Source organism: Cololabis saira, chromosome 11, assembly GCF_033807715.1.
Source record: "Cololabis saira isolate AMF1-May2022 chromosome 11, fColSai1.1, whole genome shotgun sequence".
NCBI classification, from domain to species: Eukaryota; Metazoa; Chordata; class Actinopteri; order Beloniformes; family Belonidae; genus Cololabis; species Cololabis saira.
In genome coordinates, this window is record NC_084597.1 from 23,346,620 (window position 1) to 23,364,943 (window position 18,324).

The 18,324-nt window shown below is 45.0% G+C and overlaps 1 protein-coding gene across 2 annotated transcripts in view; it reads right to left on the reverse strand.

Annotated features, from left to right (window-relative positions):
* fgfr1b (fibroblast growth factor receptor 1b) overlaps positions 1-5,380 on the reverse strand; it is a 33,323-nt gene extending 27,943 nt beyond the window's left edge. The window contains exon 1 of one of the 2 annotated variants that reach the window (XM_061734090.1): positions 4,758-4,908. The gene's annotated coding sequence lies outside the window, so the exon portion shown is untranslated. Of the gene's footprint in view, positions 1-4,757 lie in introns of both variants that reach the window. The other variant, XM_061734089.1, reaches the window with a different exon arrangement.
* Between the last annotated feature and the right edge of the window lie 12,944 nt (positions 5,381-18,324).

Consider the following 18,324-nt stretch of genomic DNA (forward strand, 5'->3'; position numbering starts at 1 on the left):
AGCATGTCAGATCATTACTTGGATGTGAGACTGCAGAGACTTGGAGCTTAAAGGGGACCTATTATGAAAAACACGTTTTTTCTTGTTTTAACATATATAAAGTGGTCTCCCCTCACCCTGCCAGCAGAGGGGAGATGAAATCCCATGAATTTCTGCAAGGTCTGTGACCCCCGCCCAACAGAATCCCCCAGTGTCACGTGATTTTCTTAAGCCGTTTAGAATCTGCTCCCGTCGTGAGTCACGATGGGAGCAGATTTCCATAGGTCGGCCTCCGCTGCTGAAACCACGCCCACAACCAGCTCTCTCCGCCGGCTGGAGCTCCGCCATTGTTCAGCAGCGGTGACTGTTTTCCACCGGTTACAACAGCGAGGGACAGTTAAAATGAGGTTTTGCATCGACATTTACCCTCATAAAAGGATCAGTTCCCACAGCACGGACCCGGCAACTGCACACGAGTCAGCGGTAAGTTATGTTTTTTTTTATGTTATTTATATTTGTATGATCTTTGCATGGGCTAAGTATTTAGCTTAGCTCCGGAGCCGCATACGGAGCTGCCGGAGCTGCTCACGGACCGGACCGGTCCGTGAGCAGCCGGGGGGAGCCGGCGGCTCAGTACCGTAATACATTTTTCTTCTGTGGTTTCAGATTTTCCAAGCAATGCACCTGGAGCTGTTCAACGACACATTCAGAAGACGCGCGGTCCTTCCTTGAGCCAGCAATAGTGCATACATTTTATTTATATATTTTAACAATAAAGTTGCCATTTGTGAAAATTCAGTGTTGTGATTTCTTTACAGTTAACATGATTCATTTGTCTTGTAACATAAGAAGTGAAATGATGAGGAATTGGAGTAAATAACTGTGGTGTAACTGTTTAGAATTAAATTCAATCTTCCTGTTTGAAGACGAGGTGATTAAAGGCTGATTTATGGTTCCGCGTTACACCAACGCAGAGCCTACGGCGTAGGGTACGTGTCGATTTAACGCAGAACCGTGGACACGCTTTGCTACGCAGCCGCTGCTCTTCTCCCCGGAGCGACGCTTTGTCTCCTCCCCTCCTACACGTCATTCAAGCAGCCAATCAGCACAGAGCCTCATTATCATACCCCCCCTTCCCTTAGAATGGAGTACAGAAAAAGGCTTTAGAAGCAGTAAAACTAAAGGCACGGCCCACAGGCTGAATTTCTGATTTATGTAGAAAAAACAAGCTTTAGATTGTTTTTAAGACATCCAAGGCCAGTTTAAAATATACATTAAATGCCATAATATGTCCCCTTTAAAGATCCTTTATTTAGTAGTCCGGATCTAATTTTTTGGGCTTCATTAGGTACTAAATGTCTTTGAGGTTACAAGCAATGAGATTTATTTAACAGATTCATTCAAAAAAAAATCCTTTTGTGAATTTTCCACTGTAAAAATTAAGATTTTTGGAGATTTAGTTTTAGTTTTACAGGTTAGTTTTAATAGGTTACTGGGCTTGTAAACTCATTTTATTAAGTTACAGTTTGTTTTTTTCTTCAGCAAATCTGTGAGTTTCTAATATCAGAAATGATGTGATTTATTTTCTATTTTTCCAGTTTTATGGTTCAATTTTATTATTTTTCTCTTGTAAATTTAAAAATGTATAAAGTTAGATTTTTCCCCCAAGGACATTTAGTACAATCACAGAAATATCTTCTCCTAAAAGGGCCGAGCATTCTTTTGAAGTAGCTTAGCTAATAAACATAAACATAAACGTCCAGGTCTGAGACATGTCCAGGTCTGGGGGACATGTCCAGGTCTGAGACATGTCCAGGTCTGAAGAGACATGTCCAGGTCTGGGGGACATGTCCAGGTCTGAGACATGTCCAGGTCTGGGAGACATGTCCAGGTCTGAGACATGTCCAGGTCTGAAGAGACATGTCCAGGTCTGGGGGACATGTCCAGGTCTGAGACATGTCCAGGTCTGGGGGACATGTCCAGGTCTGAGACATGTCCAGGTCTGAGGAGACATGTCCAGGTCTGGGGGACATGTCCAGGTCTGAGACATGTCCAGGTCTGGGGGACATGTCCAGGTCTGAGGAGACATGTCCAGGTCTGGGGGACATGTCCAGGTCTGAGGAGACATGTCCAGGTCTGAGGAGACATGTCCAGGTCTGAGGAGACATGTCCAGGTCTGGGGGACATGTCCAGGTCTGAGGAGACATGTCCAGGTCTGAGACATGTCCAGGTCTGGGGGACATGTCCAGGTCTGAGGAGACATGTCCAGGTCTGGGGGACATGTCCAGGTCTGGGGGACATGTCCAGGTCTGAGACATGTCCAGGTCTGGGGGACATGTCCAGGTCTGAGACATGTCCAGGTCTGGGGGACATGTCCAGGTCTGAGACATGTCCAGGTCTGGGGGGACATGTCCAGGTCTGAGGAGACTTGTCCAGGTCTGGGGGGACATGTCCAGGTCTAAGGGGACATGTCCAGGTCTGAGGGACATGTCCAGGTCTGGGGGACATGTCCAGGTCTGAGGGACATGTCCAGGTCTGTGGGACATGTCCAGGTCTGAGACATCTCCAGATCTGGGGGACATGTCCAGGTCTGAGGAGACATGTCCAGGTCTAAGGGACATGTCCAGGTCTGAGACATGTCCAGGTCTGAGGAGACATGTCCAGGTCTGGGGGACATGTCCAGGTCTGGGGGACATGTCCAGGTCTGGGGGACATGTTCAGGTCTGAGGGGACATGTCCAGGTCTGGGGTACATGTCCAGGTCTGAGGGGACATGTCCAGGTCTGTGGGACATGTCCAGGTCTGTGGGACATGTCCAGGTCTGAGGAGACATGTCCAGGTCTGAGGAGACATGTCCAGGTCTAAGGAGACATGTCCAGGTCTAAGACATGTCCAGGTCTGAGGGACATGTCCAGGTCTGGGGGACATGTTCAGGTCTGAGGGGACATGTCCAGGTCTGGGGTACATGTCCAGGTCTGAGGGGACATGTCCAGGTCTGAGGAGACATGTCCAGGTCTGAGGAGACATGTCCAGGTCTAAGGAGACATGTCCAGGTCTGAGGGGACATGTCCAGGTCTGGGGGACATGTCCAGGTCTGAGGAGACATGTCCAGGTCTGAGACATGTCCAGGTCTTAGGGACATGTCCAGGTCTGAGGGACATGTCCAGGTCTGAGGAGACATGTCCAGGTCTGGGGGACATGTCCAGGTCTGAGGGACATGTCCAGGTCTGGGAGACATGTCCAGGTCTGAGACATGTCCAGGTCTGGGGGACATGTCCAGGTCTGGGAGACATGTCCAGGTCTGGGAGACATGTCCAGGTCTGAGACATGTCCAGGTCTGGGGGACATGTCCAGGTCTGAGGAGACATGTCCAGGTCTGAGGAGACATGTCCAGGTCTGAGGAGACATGTCCAGGTCTGAGGAGACATGTCCAGGTCTGGGGGACATGTCCAGGTCTGAGGAGACATGTCCAGGTCTGAGGAGACATGTCCAGGTCTGAGGAGACATGTCCAGGTCTGGGGGACATGTCCAGGTCTGAGGGGACATGTCCAGGTCTGAGACATGTCCAGGTCTTAGGGGACATGTCCAGGTCTGGGGGACATGTCCAGATCTGGGGGACATGTCCAGGTCTGAGGGGACATGTCCAGGTCTGGGGGACATGTCCAGGTCTGGGGGACATGTCCAGGTCTGGGGGACATGTCCAGGTCTGAGGGGACATGTCCAGGTCTGAGGAGACATGTCCAGGTCTGGGGGACATGTCCAGGTCTGAGGAGACATGTCCAGGTCTGAGGAGACATGTCCAGGTATAAGGAGACATGTCCAGGTCTGGGGGACATGCCCAGGTCTGTGGGACATGTCCAGGTCTGAGGAGACATGTCCAGGTCTGAGGGACATGTCCAGGTCTGAGACATGTCCAGGTCTGGGGGACATGTCCAGGTCTGAGACATGTCCAGGTCTGGGACATGTCCAGGTCTGAGGGGACATGTCCAGGTCTGAGACATGTCCAGGTCTGAGGAGGCATGTCCAGGTCTGGGGAGACATGTCCAGGTCTGAGACATGTCCAGGTCTGGGGGACATGTCCAGGTCTGGGGGACATGTCCAGGTCTGGGGGACATGTCCAGGTCTGGGGGACATGTCCAGGTCTGAGACATGTCCAGGTCTGAGACATGTCCAGGTCTGAGGAGACATGTCCAGGTCTGGGGGACATGTCCAGGTCTGGGGGACATGTCCAGGTCTGGGGGACATGTCCAGGTCTGGGGGACATGTCCAGGTCTGAGACATGTCCAGGTCTGAGGAGACATGTCCAGGTCTGAGGAGACATGTCCAGGTCTGAGGAGACATGTCCAGGTCTGGGGGACATGTCCAGGTCTGAGGAGACATGTCCAGGTCTGGGGGACATGTCCAGGTCTGGGGGACATGTCCAGGTCTGGGGGACATGTCCAGGTCCTGGGGGACATGTCCAGGTCTGAGGAGACATGTCCAGGTCTGAGGAGACATGTCCAGGTCTGGGGGACATGTCCAGGTCTGGGGGACATGTCCAGGTCTGGGGGACATGTCCAGGTCTGAGACATGTCCAGGTCTGAGGAGACATGTCCAGGTCTGAGGAGACATGTCCAGGTCTGAGGAGACATGTCCAGGTCTGGGGGACATGTCCAGGTCTGGGGGACATGTCCAGGTCTGGGGGACATGTCCAGGTCTGGGGGACATGTCCAGGTCCTGGGGGACATGTCCAGGTCTGAGGAGACATGTCCAGGTCTGGGGGACATGTCCAGGTCTTACCTGGTTACTGGACTGTAGAGCCAGGAGCGGCGGAGGGATCTGCAGAGGGATCTGCGGTGATTCGGTCCGTATCCAACTAGTGACGTTGAAAAAAACCCACCAACTTTCTTGAACCGCTTCAAAGTCGAAAAGAAGAGTAAATCTGCAATGGAGTAATTAATTACTGTTCCTTAACGACTCTGTTTCACCCCGGAGACGTCTTCAAGAGCGGCTCTAGTTATCGGTACAGTCCCGGCGGAGTAAATCCCTCCTACAAGATCTCCTCCCTCTGAGGGAAAAGTTGGAAAAGTGTCGTTCATTCCGTTTTGTTTCTGAATATTGAGTCCTAAGGAGAGAGTTTCCTCCTGCAGACCCTACAGTACTAACAGCTCCGTCGACCCACCGACTCCAGACCAGATAGATCCTCCCAGCCCACACACGCCTCCCTCCCTCCGCTTCTGTTTTTAACCCTGCACCAGAAAAGCTGCGAGGACAAAAATGTGTCCACGAGAATAATGATTAGGACTCTGTTTAACGTTAGACTGACTGTTTCAAAGAGGAGACGCTTTGAGCGGGGATTGTCAAAGACAGGAGGACAACCCTTGTCTAGGGGTTGTCCCTGAAGAGAGGGTTTGAAGCTGTTTTTCTCATAAACGGAGAAAACAAACAGGCAGGAGGAACCCGCGGGGACACACCCACCTCATCTCAATCAGACACGGATCCACACCAGGCGACAATGTCTACAATGAAATATCCCGTTTCAGCTATTATTTTCATGATGATGATGATGATGATGATGATGGCAAGACATTGACTAAACTGCCGTATTAGAAAGACCTTTATTTAGAAATACATTTTTTGATTTAAATCAAACCTGATTATAAAAGGTTAGGCGTAATAAACTAAGCTTCAGCCTACACCTTTTCGGTCTTGTTTTGTTTATATATTTTAGTTAAATGCAATATTAGAATAGATTAGAATAGAATAGAATAGAATAGAATAGAATAGAATAGAATACTTTATTGTCAATGTACCTGGGTACAGTGAGATTAAAAGCAGCATCACCTCTCCAGTGCAAGACAAATAAGAAACAATAGTGCAAACAATAAGAAATATAAGAATATAAGAAATATTAATAATGTAAAAAATATAAAAAAGGTGAAGGTGCATTTGAATAGTGAAGACCTGAGATTCTATTTACAGATGATAGTATATAGTTACACATGTAGTGGAATATTGCACAGATAGTCTGGGAGAAGTATTGCACGGTAAAAAAACAGTAACAAAGACATTCATGTTTTATTCAGGGCAGTTATGGCTTTGGGGAAAAAGCTGTTTTTAAGTCTGTTTTTGACCTGATGACTCTGTAGCGTCTTCCTGAAGGCAGCAGGTCAAACAGGTCAGAGCCGGGGTGGGAGCTGTCTTTCAGGATTTCTGTGGCTCTGCTGAGGCAGCGGGAGGTGTAAATGTCCGTGAGGGGGGGGGGCGATGATCTTCTACGCTGCTTTCACCATCCTAGGAGCATTTCTCTGTCCGCAGAAGTGCAGCTGCCGTACCAGACTGCAATACAGTACGTCAGCACGCTCTGGATGGATGAGCGGTAGAAGGTCAGCAGCAGGTTGGAGTCCAGCTTGTATCTCCTGAGGAGTTAGCATTAACTTCATGTTTATTCGTTGTTTTCTTTCCTTTCATCTCTTTTGTATTTGAATTCTTAATTTGGAAATGACCGAAATAAACAAACAAACAAATACATGTCTTTTTACAATAAAGTTGTGCTTTCCATCCATAGCAAACCAAAGAAACCTTTTACTGTATTTATTCCTGAAACTCAGAGGAAACGTTCCTGGATCACCGGCTGTTAAGAAACCGTTTGGTACTTCAGGGGAGGTTTACTTACTTACAGCTGTTTCTAGCATTAAGATTTCATCTTTGACCATCAAAGAGATGGAGAACCACACATCCCACACAAAGATTCTTTGTGGATTCATCAGCTGATTGGAATAACGAGGGTTTGAGTGTCAGCCAGTGTTTCTGCTGCGAACACAGAGGGGACATTGTTAGTCCACGTCTTCTACCGGACACTCGGAGGAGGTAGGATGGAGGCATTTACAGCACAACCAGTCAGAACTGGATTTACAGACAAGAAAACTTCAGATGGAACAAAGACAGTAGATATAAATAAAACATCCTGTCAACCTGCCTTCAGAATTAATGACCCTCAGAAGACGAGCAAACACAACCTTTCCTTCAAGACAAACCTGAATGAAATGTTGGAGAAGGTTGTGAAAGGTAGTTAGAGAAATAACAGGCAGAAAACAGGTGAATTGTTCAGTTGCGGCTACAATGCTTAACGAGCATGGCATAAGCATTCCATACAACAGGATTCTAGAGATATCTGCACAGCTGGGAGATGCAACAGTCAGTAAGTACATGGAAGACGGGGTGGTCTGTCCACCAGTTCTGCGAAAAGGGCTGTTCACAACATCAGCCATGGACAACATAGGCCACAACCCCATACGAACCGAGTCATACGTAACATGAACAATGAATCCCCCCCCCACACACACACACACACTACACCTCTAACAATACTAAACTATACACTACCATCCATTTTACAAACATGACAAAAAAAACTAGATTTTGGCAGAATATTAGGATTCTGGGACTGATATATGGTACAAGGAAGCCAATGAGTAAGTCCATGGGTCCAAATTTAGATTCTACATAGTGAAAAGGTTATGATTTGACACCAAGATCATTCCAATAGGACAACTCTATTGGATTTTATTGCGAAATGCAATATTACTGTATGATGGCGGCCATCTTGAAAAAAAGCCGCCATCTTTTTTTTTTTTTTTTTGGCACAATGGTTTTATCAAAAGAGCAACCCCTAAGGAGTATATGTGCCAATTTTGGTGCTTGTAGCCGCAACTGAACGATTATTCCTGTCATTTCTCTAACTACAGGGACATAGACCCGATCTAGACCTTACCTGACATGTAGCTTGACAAGGTTTGACTTGGACCTAAAACTGGTTGGACCTAGTACCATTCTGACCTTGAACTACAATCAGTCGAACCTTGGTCTAAAATCCTTCTGACCTGGGCCTAGAACTCTTCTGAGTTGGACCTATAAACATTCTGACCTGGACCAAGAACTTTGCTTTCCTGGACCCAGGACCATTCTGATCTAACCTGACCCAAATCTTACCTGTAACTAGAACCAGTTTGACCTTGGTCTAAAATCCTTCTGACCTGGGCCTAGAACTCTTCTGAGTTGGGCCTATAAACAGTTCTGACCTGGACCAAGAACAAATTTGACTTGGACTTAGAACTGATGTGAACCAGCTGTCAGTAGGAGTTGAAGCTTGGCAGCGTCTATGTTTTGTGGTTCCTTCATGGGCTGCCCTTTGTGGGTTCCAGACTCCATCCAGCCATCACGGCAAAGATTCTTCCAGAATCTAAAAGTATGAGACTCTGGATTCTGGCACTCGGAGGAACAGCAGTGACTTTTATGGCTGAAAAGGAAAAATAAACAGTAAGTTGAGCTGAGGAAGTGTCTGACCTGTGCACGGCAGTCCATTAGAAGGTTTGTTTTAGTTACACCGGTGCCGGTTCTGTGGCTGGTTTATGGATGACATCACTGGCTTAGACTGCCAACAATCAAAATGGTCAGATTGGTCCAGCAGAGCGCTTACTTTGCTGTGGATGTTATAAATAGCACCCCCCGGTCCCATCACTGACTACCAGCCCTGTTATACCAGACTGTCAGACCCACCCAGACCTGAAACCAGAGCCAAACCCAGACTCTGGACAGGCCAGAACAGAGCCAGGATGTGCCAGGCCAATTAAAAGAACAGAAAAAGAGCATTCCTGGTCACCAAACCTCCACTCAGTCCAGACGGAGGTTCTGCCCACATCTGATGAAGCCAGGCAGGAAAACAACTTTTATGAAGCACTTTTATAGAAGGATTCACAGGACGCCGGTTTTACTCCAAAATACAAAATAACCACCGGAGCAAAATATAAAACAACACAAGCTTTTAAAATATTGTCACCCTCTTGAAATGATGGCCTGTCGTGTTTTCCTCAAGTTTTTCAGAAGGCAGAGAAGAGGAAGCAAAATATTTGTTTCAGTTTTTGTTTTGTTTTTTTAAACTTGAGAAAAATATTATTTTGAAGAGGTTATGACAAAATAAAAGCAGAGGGGTGACAGAGTGGTGGTGTGTTGCTCGGCCAGATTTGGTTGTTACTGGTAACATTTAGTGCTCAGCTGAAAGTTTGTAGTTCTGTTTCCATCAAGTCAGAGTTTCAACCTTGGTGTTTGTGATCAGCAGGTGGCGCTGCAGGATACATGGCTGTATTAAACTGTGGCTCAATGCTGGAGCCAATAAATATGTATGTTCAAATGCAGTTCCTCTACCGACCACCAGGGTCTGGATCAGGACCCACGGTTCCTCTACCGACCACCAGGGTTTGGATGAAAAAATATGGATGTGGATATATATTGTTATAACAACACTGGTTTCATCAAAGTAAATATGTATCACATCTATCTGGTAACACGTTTAAACACTGGATTTTACTGGTTATTCGTAAATTAGACTGGAATTACAAAGTTTTCCCAGGAGGGGACTAAGTCTGGCAGCAGTCTGATGGTTAATTGTTCATTGTTGATTAAAGTAAATTATTTCTATTGTAAATATAAAATATCCTGTAATAATTTATCTTTCTTTGTAGAACCGCAGCACATCTCATTCTGATTGATTATCTTTGATTGTAATTCAGCTTTTAATCGCAATACCTTAAACGATTGTCAAAGTAAAAATGAAACGATTTATATTCAATTACATTTTTGCAAAAATAGAAAACGACTTTCCTGCCAAGAGGAAATAATATCTGATACAGCTTGTAAAATGAAATTCTTACTTTGTTGTCCACCCTGAACGCACTGAGTATTTAAAATAAATCAAATAATTGAACTAAAGGGAAATCACAAGTGGACACAGCATGCAAAAAATTGAATAAAATATAACAAACATAAAATATAGACTATGAATGAGTAAAGTAAAGGTATTGTAGCTGCAACCATCCTCGAAATTACAAGTTTTCACTACGGATGTGAATGCAGTGGAGCGAGCACGAAGCATACGATGTTCCTGACTGTTGATCCAGGGCTTGTGGTTAGAAACTTCCTGTCTTGGATGGTGAGCTAGATGTCATCGACATAATGACATACATGCTGATGTACCCGGTCACATATTAACCATAATCCTGTACACTGATAGACGAGTCCCCCAGAGCGGCTGCAGCTTCTAACACATCCTGGTCTGCGGTAGCACATCAGTCCTGCAGTGAACCCTCACTAGATAGAGACTCGGGGGTGGACTAGAGAGAGCTTAGGGTTGTGTAGACCATGTACCAGTATCATTATCAGTGTGACTGTCGAGTTACTTCCTTTTGTCTCACGCCTGCCTAAACTCGACATAAAAGACAACAGAGGACGCTGGACAACTCCACTCATTTAATTTGTTTTATTTGAAGCATAAATGAGAGCTTGATAACATTCAAGGATAGAACAAGAAACTAAATTAGAAAAATATATTCAGAATGTGTATCTTACAATAATACATTTGTTCTACTATGCCAAATTTTTAACACATTTGATTACTATTTTATGATAACATTTCACTTGTATTATAAAAAGCTAATCAGTTTATCATTGTATGTGACATAGAACCAGCAAAAAAATGGACATACCAATGGAGAAAAAAATCAACCAGGCCCACCCGGTCAGCAGCCTTCAGCCTTCAACCTTCAACCTCCAGCGGCCTTCAGTCTTCAATCTACAAGACTTTATGAACTTACTTTAGCAGTAAAATCATCAGGATTTGAGAAGAAATCAACCACTCCCACCCAGTAGCTGCTGTGGGTGTTTTCTTTAGATAGAGCTAAATCATCCACGTGTCTGTTAGACCCCATCCCGACTCCACTACTCAAAAATGCTTTTTCACTTATTGCTATGACAATACTAGGGATAAGTTGACCAGGTCCACTTATCCCTAAACTTAGGATATGTACCACAGGTTTTTAAAGTTGCAGTAATTAGAATTTGACTCAAAAAAACGTGACCCACACATTTTAGCTAATTATAGACCAATTTCTATCTCTCTGTTTGAAGTTTTTCAGTCAGGGTTCAGAATGCATCATAGCACAAAAACAGCCCTGGTTTGAGTCACGAATGACCTTCTTATGGCCTCAGATAAGGGATTAGTGTCCACACTGGTTCTACTGGACCTCAGTGCTGCTTTTGACACTGTAAATCAGCACTTTACTGCACAGATTAGAGCATGTTGTTGGGATTAAAGGGACAGCTCTACGTTGGTTTAAATCATATCTATCTGACAGATTCCTGTTTGTTCATATTCATGAGGTTTCTTCAGAACATGAACAAACAGACAAGGGTCTGCTACGGTGTCCCACAGGGTTCAGTGCTAGGGCCAATCTTGTTCAGTTTATAGATGCAGCCCATGGGAAGTGTAATCCAAAATCACAGCATACTGTACATTTCCATTGCTATGCTGATGATATGCAGCTCTATTTGTCTATGAAGCCAGATGAAACCGAACCGTTAGCTAAACTTCAGGCATGTCTTAGGGACTTCAAGGACTGGATGTCCATTTTTGTTCCTAAAGGTTATTATTTTTGGTCGCAAGCACCTTAGGAAGGGATAAGATGGTGTTGCAATGGCCTCCAGTGCTATTGTGCAAAACCTTGGCGTTATTATGATCAAGATTTGTCGTTTAAGCATATTAATCAGGTTTGTAAGACAGCATTTTTCCATCTCTGTACTATCGCGGAGATTAGGAACATCCTCTCCCAGACTGGAACGGAAAAAACTAATTCACACGTTTGTATTTTCTAGACTAGATTACTGTAATGTGTTATTAGCAGGATGTCCAAGTAATTCTCTGAATATCCTCTAGCTGATCCTAAATGCAACAGCCACAGACCACGCCCTTCCTGTGTTAGCCTCACTCCATTGGCTCCCCGAAAAATCCAATTCAAAATTTTATTAGTTGCTTATAAAACCCAAAACGGCCTAGCTCTGCTATATTTGCAAGACCTAATAGTACCTTATGTTCGTAATAGAGCTCTCCATTCTCAGACTGCAGGTTTCTCGTAGTTCCTAGAAGATCCAAATGCTTCCACCTGTCTGTATGGATGTCTGTTGGATACCTATTGACATCCTGACTTGCAGTCCCAACCTCTGACCACCTCAGTGTCTGATGTCTAAATCTGTTTATATAGTCGTCCCTGTAGTACACCAACTAACCATTATGTCTGTGTCTCTCCTCTCTCAGTTTTACATTCTGTCTGTCTGGTCTCTCTTTTACTGCGCTGCCTAGCTGGCCTTTGACAGGAGGGTCCCACCTTATGACCCAGGTCCTGATCCAGGTTTCTTCCCTCCTAAATATTTCTCCTGTATGTGAATAGATCTTAGTAATCGATCGTGCTGCTGCTGCCTGAGGGGCCTGTTAATAGTCTGTTTGATTTGCCTCCGAATTCATTGACATTATGTCTAGCTTTCATAACAAGGCGTGTTGCCTCATCGGTGGTTAAAAGGTCGAATTCAGTTTGTAGTCTCAAGTGGTCTTTGTAAAGATCCGGAGACGGGTTTACTGTTAAGGCTGATTTATGGTTCCGCGTTTCACCAACGCGGCGCCTACGGCATAGGTGCGTAGGGTGCGCGTCGCCGCGTACCCTACGTCGTAGGCTCGCTGTCCCCTACGGCGGAACTCTGCGTCGATTTAACGGCCCTGATGCGTTCAGGACAGTTGTAAAGTAAGAATTAGTCTACACTGACCGCACAATGCACATTTTATCGTAATAATAGCCTACAATTTACGATTATATATGAACGTATCACACAAAAACGGGGCCCTATGAGCTTGTAAATTTATTTTAATTTACACATAAAAAAAAAAAACAAATGTTTGAAAGCCGAAGGACCCCATTGGCTCCAGGGCCCTGGGCACATGCCCACATTGCCCATGCGGTAATCCGTCTATGACTCTGAGGTCTGAGATCAGTTGCTCCTTGTTGTTCCGAGATCCAGGATAAAAACTAAAGGAGGGTGTGGTTTTGCAACAGCTGGTCCAAAGCTGTGAAACAACTTACTGGCCCACATCAAAATGTCCACAAGCCCGGGTTTCAAATCGGCACTGAAAACCAATTTTTTCTCACTGGCTTTAAACAAAATTATCTAAGTCCTTTTCTCACGCTATTTGTATGTATTTTATTGTTTTTACTTAATTTGATCTGTACGGCACTTTGGTTAACCTCAGTTGTTTTTAAAAGTGCTTTATTAATAAATTTGACATTGAGGTGGGAGAGAACAACCTCTAAGGGTCACGGTGCAACTGCAAATCCCCATCAACACTCTAATAAAGATCTTGTTCTGACGTACCCTGTGTCGGACTTTTCAGTGGGTTGTTTGCTGAAAACGTTACAGTTTCTGTCTCGTGCAGCCTCCTCCCTCAGTAAAAGCGTGCTGCACCACCAACTCAAGAATGTTCAGTTTACAGAAGCAGCTTTATTTGGTGACAAGAATGTCCTGTCTGTGAGCTAAAGGCCACATTTTTTAGTCTCACACACACACACACACACACACACACACACACACACACACACACACACATACAGTACATAAGATAACAAGACCACACCAAACAGCCACAAACTGACCTGAAACACAAAAGTGATCCTGATTATTAGGGACGGGACCAGGCGGAGACGACCGATGACACCTGAAATGATTTTAACGGTGGGTCTGTCACGGCCTTTTATGCTCCAAAACCAATATAATACAAAATTATTCCAATAAAGGCTGTCGGTGGTAACAGGTGGTTTGTTTGATAAACACACTTTTGCGACTTGATTGTTTGGAATATATATATACTTTATTTCTATCAAAATTATAAACAAAACAAAAACTATCCTACAACTTAAATGAAAATGAAAGTTAACTTAATCTGATGTTACAAGTTCAAAGAAGGAGTCAAAAAATCATTTTACAAAAAACTCCCGTCATCACACCGGACGTTAGACAAACAAAAGAAACTCCATCACGCCCCCCGGTGTGTTCTTAACCACTTAAATAAATGGGAAGGTCTAAAAGTACCAAAGTAATATTAACAGTTTCATATACAAAGATTATTTAGATTTTGGTTCCAAACTAGTTCAAGTATATTCTAACTGCTTAAAGAAAAACCTAAATTGATAGAACGTATGTGTACGTTTTTTTTTACCAGCCTAACTTTGTTGGACTAATAAATCCCACTGCATGGGGTGCGCTTGACCGGCGAAACAGTGTCGCACTCAGCTCCAACACACAATCGTTGTCTTTCCACGGGTTTATTTTCCGCGATCATTGTCAGCAGGTAAACAGCTAAGCTTCACCGGTTAAATAGAGTCGCAGTATAGAAAAAAAACACAAAGAAGAAAATTAACGGTCGATATTGCAACCGTTAGAATAACCGTTTACACTAAGAATGACACAATATGAATCGTAGAAGGCAAAATAACATGCCTGAAAAATGCCCAGATTTTTAACTGATTTTGAGGGTTTCAAATCCTGTAATTTTGGTAAAAGTTTCTCTCTCTGGCCTTCAGGACCAATGAGTAAGACCTCTGTTTTGCCCTGGTTGAACTGTAGGAAGTTTGCTGCCATCCATGACTTGATATCTAAAATACAGTTAAAAAGGGCATCAATTGGCCCAGGGTCATCAGGAGACACGGCGATGTACAGTTGTGTATCGTCAGCGTAACTATGGAAGCTGATGCCGTGTCTCCTGATGACGTCCCCAAGGGGCAGCATGTACAGATTAAAAAGAGTTGGACCTAAAATTGCCCCTTGGGGAACCCCACACCTTATCTTACAGGTTCCTGAGGAACATGTTTCCATATTTACGAAAAAACTTCGATCAGTGAGGTAGGACGTGAACCAGTTAAGAGCAGTACCAGAGAGGCAGACCAGGTTCCTTAGTCTATTTAATAAAATGTGATGGTCTACTGTATCGAAGGCGGCGGTTAGATCCAGGAGAACCAAGACTGTGAGTTTTTGGTTATCTAAATTACACCTGATGTGTCCTCACAGAGGGCGTCTGTTGCTGTCTTATGGGATCTGTTGGGGTTTCCATTTGTTAAAAAATCTATTATGGAGAATAGGAATTTGGAATTGTTTTTGTTATTTAAAATTAGGTTTTTGAAATGGGAAGTTCTTGCTTTTTTAATAGTGTTATTGTAATTTTTAAGGTGTTGGCACTGAACGTCATGATGTACTGTTAATTTTGATTTCCTCCATCTTCTTTCAGCACTCCTGCAGATTCTTTTTAGTTTCTTCATTTCCTCAGTTCTCCATGGGGGTGTAGCTTTTATCCTAATTGTTTTAGTTAAAAGCGGAGCCACTGAGTCCTGTGTTGTTTTAAGAATGTTGTTAAAATTGTCAACGATAAAATCACAGGGTGCTGGTAAAATCTCTGCAGGAATGTTCTGTAAAATCTGGATAAAATTTGCAGCCACTTCAGGAGTTAGGTAACGTTTCCTCACCGTTCTCACAGGGACCTCCCGCTGGCTAAAACTGGTGATGTTAATAAAACACACAGTAGTGGTCAGACACAGCCAGGTCCACAACAGAGCACACACCCAGGGACAGGCCGTAGGTTATGACCAGGTCCAGGGTGCGCCCTCTGCTGTGGGTCGGCTGTGTAACATGTTGCTTAAAGTCTAGACAGTTTAAAAGGTTTAAAAATTCTCTGCATACTGGGTCCGAGATGTTGTCTATGTGCAGATTAAAATCACCAGTAATTAAGATCCTGTTGTAGGAGGTGTGAATAATTGATAAAAGTTTGGAGAATTGGCTGATAAAACAGGTGGAATACTGGGGGGGTCTGTAGACCGTTAAGCAGAGAATCAGGGGGTTGCTAAAAACAAAAGCATGATATTCCAATTATGTGTAGCTGTTAAAAGGAACTGCATTGGATGACATAGAGGTTCTTGTTATTAATGCAGTTCCAACCCCTCTCTTGCCCCCCCGGTAGAAAATAGAAAGTTAAAATCTGGTGGGGAGGCCTCAGTGAGAACAACAGGTGCATCCGCGCCAAGCCATGTCTCTGTAAGGAGAATACAGTCCAGTTTCCTGTTTAAAATCAAGTCATTTATAATAAAAGGTTTGTTTAAAAGACGTTCAGCACAGCCATCTGCGCTGAACGTGCGCTCATCATGGTTATTCAATGGAACGTTAAAAACATAGCTGGGTCTAAAAACATTCCTGTACTTTATTTTTCAGCGTGAAATGATGATTTTGATGGTGTGGGTGTCCAGAGATTCTGGTGGCAGGGGTGGTGGTGGTGATGTAAAGGTGTGTGTGGTGTTGGTGCAGCATGTGGTGGGTGGGGGTGAGTGAGAGGTGGTGATTCTATGTGTCTGTGTGTTAACGGTGAGTCATGAGGTGGTGGTGCAGGACTGGACTGTCACATCAATGTTCACTGATAAAAGCCATGACCCCACCTCAGGTATGTACATGTATGTATGTGTATACAGGTATAAATAAGTGCATATGTATGTATGAAATGCACAGCAATGTATATATAGGTGGGTTTGGTGTGTGTGGATGAATGTATGCACGTGTGTAAATATGAACATCTTGATGCTGTTAAACCGAGATAGGCCAGTTTGAGCAACATTTATTTATTTTTCTTATTTATTTACTTTGTTTCTTTCTTGTTTCTATTTTGTTTTGTTTTTTCAAATGTTGCACTAGCGGGACGTTGACATTGTGTTAAAAGGGTAGACAAAATAAGCTTTGGCTTCAGTCTACACCTTTTTTGTCCTCGCTTGATCTACATGCAAAAAACTTTGTATTGACTACTGATTTCTACAACGTGACCAAATAAACATATCAAATTGAATCAAATCTTCCTCCTGTTGCTCTACTGGTAGCAGCTCCACCAGCCGTATGACGTCCCTGTGTAGCACCGTTGAAGGACACGGCTCCTGGTTCTTCCTGGCCTGGGCCACGCTGATAGGAAGACTATGACAAACTCCCACCTTGACGTCTCGGACCACACCTTTATTATCTGGACACGCCTCCACGACACGACCCAGCCTGAATCGTCCTTGGAGGGCGTTTTGGTCTGCAACCCATACCGGGTCTCCGACAGAGACATTCCGACTGAAAAGTCTTGAGAAAGTCTGCGTGAACAGCTCTCGAGGCCATACAACTGAAGACCACACCCCAGACCTCCTTCTTCGTGCGCCGCCTCACACTGTCCCAGACTGTATACTTGAACAGAGTTGCTGTCTCGGTCCGTACAGAAGGGAGATTGCTCATTACTTGTGTTGGGCCACAGTCCTATGTGGTTATGAACTTATGTGACCATGTGATTATGTGAAATTCTACTTTAGAGCCCATCTCTGAAGCCTCAGTCTGAGACCAGTCTCGAGTTTCATTCAATGGCCGCTTGGTTTGGGGAATAAAGAAAAAGACTCCAAAGCCCAGCGGGTTTGTAGTCCACAGGAGGTGTCAAAAAAAGGCGTGCCTGAGGCGGCGCACGTACAGTAAGGAGAGTGAACTGTCCGCGCGCGCTGATGTCAGCGCGTCCCCGGTGGATAAAGAGCTGTCGGCTCCCCGAAATCGTGTCCAGCATCAGCCGGAGAGCATCCAGCCAGCTGAGTCGGTGACGCCCACGCACTCATCAGCGATAAGACGGGAGCTACCCGCAACGTTCCGACAAAGTGAACGGGGACCCGAGACGTGACGTGACCAGGCTCCGACAACCAGGGGGAAAAACCCGGCTGCCGCAACGCTGCATTATCTTCTTTTGTTTCACAGTCAGGAGGGAGAGGGGGAACCGGGGGCCACTCTTACTGGACCACCAGCGGGAGTGTTAATCAGCACCCGGTGGACCGGGATTGAACTGAGAGCTCTAAAACCCTCAGGACGCCGCCGACAACTCCAGAACCAGGAGACGTAAGAGTCCTTGTGTCTGGGCAGAGTGGTTTACCATTAAGCTAAGAGCAGGGGTGGTGGTTTAAACCCCAGACCCCGGCTCCTGAGTGGAAAACCAACGATAGGGTACCAGCAGTTAGAAATCACGCCTGTTTTCCCACAGCTGCCAGCGTGATTATCGGCAGCACTGTTTTGTTTATTCTCGTGTATCGCACCAACGGTCTCTACCCTCGCCCGGTGGCCGTTAGGTGTGTATTTTAAAGTGACTGTCCTTTCTTTTTCCCTTCTCACTAACCCATACGGGCACATTAGCACTTAGACCACGAGGCCTCCACGCTCCCAGTAACCTGGGTGGAGCGACCTTCCCCGTAGTTAAATAACGCGCGACCCAGTCACCACGTGATTTGGTCAGTCATCATATAGTCATCAAATAATCTACTTTATTAATTATTAATGATTGTCCTTTGACAATCATTAATGACTCTTTGATAACTGAACCAGCACCCCCTCTGTGGCACAACACTTGAGAGCACAACTTGGCTCTGCATTTCCAACAATGAATACACAAGTCCAC